Source organism: Naegleria gruberi (assembly GCF_000004985.1).
Source record: "Naegleria gruberi genomic scaffold NAEGRscaffold_46, whole genome shotgun sequence".
Classification (NCBI taxonomy): Eukaryota; Heterolobosea; class Eutetramitea; order Acrasida; family Naegleriidae; genus Naegleria; species Naegleria gruberi.
Genome location: NW_003163281.1, coordinates 1 through 1,227, shown reverse-complemented (window position 1 = coordinate 1,227; position 1,227 = coordinate 1).

Below are 1,227 nucleotides of genomic sequence, written 5' to 3'. Positions count from 1 at the left end.
ATTATCAAGAATGGAAAGGTAAAACATATTCATTAATAGATAGAATTAAAAGAATGTATGAAAATATTAAATATAAATATTCCTATTATGGTAAATTTTATATAAATGGATTAAAATTAATTGTACAAGATACTAAAAAATATTTACATTTAAAAAAAGAAATTAATAATAATAGACCATTTCATTTAGCTAATAGATCTGAAATTTATTTTACAACACAATATTCAATTGAATTATTAAAGGCAATTCCATTTATAGTTTTATTCTTTCCATTTTCAACAATTTATTTTGCTTTAGCTTTTATATTTCCAATTTTATTACCTACTCAATTAGTTTTACCTAGAAAGAAAGTACAAATTTTAAATAATATAAATAGATTAAGAAAAGAACAATCAAATTTAATTATTGATAGATTAATACAATTTACTAATTTAGTAAATAATAGATATATTGTTGTTGATGATGAATTAATGAAAGAATGTAATAGATTTACAAATATTTTACAATCTGTTAAAAATAATAATAATTTAAATTTAAATTTAAATATAAATAATTCTAATAATATTAATTTAAATAATAATTTAAATTTAAATATAAATTTAAATAATAGAAAAGAATTTATTAAACAATTTTTAAAAGAATTAAAAGAATTAGATAATAGTAAATTTGTAGATCAATTTTTAAAATTTAATTTCATGTCAACAATATTATTAGATGATATATGTAGATTTTCCTTAATAGGAAGATCACATTTAGGTGGAATTAGTGGAGCTATAAAAGAAGATAATACATCATCTATATATGGATTAAGAAAATATGATCCAAATATATTACAACAATTATTAATGAATTTATTTGATGTATTAGTATCAGATGAATTTGTACAAGCAATAACACCAAATATAATTAAAATGTATCAATTAAATAGATTTATAAATCAATTAAAACAAGATGATAAATTTATTAAAATGGATAATCAAGTTTCAAATGTTTTAGGTGTTAAAGAAGAAACAAGTTTAAGAGAATGGTTAAAAATTTGTTATATTAGATGTTTAGTACAAGATCCTACTTGTTATAAAAGTGTAAATACTGTTTTAAAATCTATTGATGATTTAATTATGGCAGGTTTGTTTTTTTATTTTTTATTTTAATTTTAATTTAATTATTTATTTTTATTTATTTTAATTATATTTTACTTTTAATTTTAATTTTATTTTAATAATAATA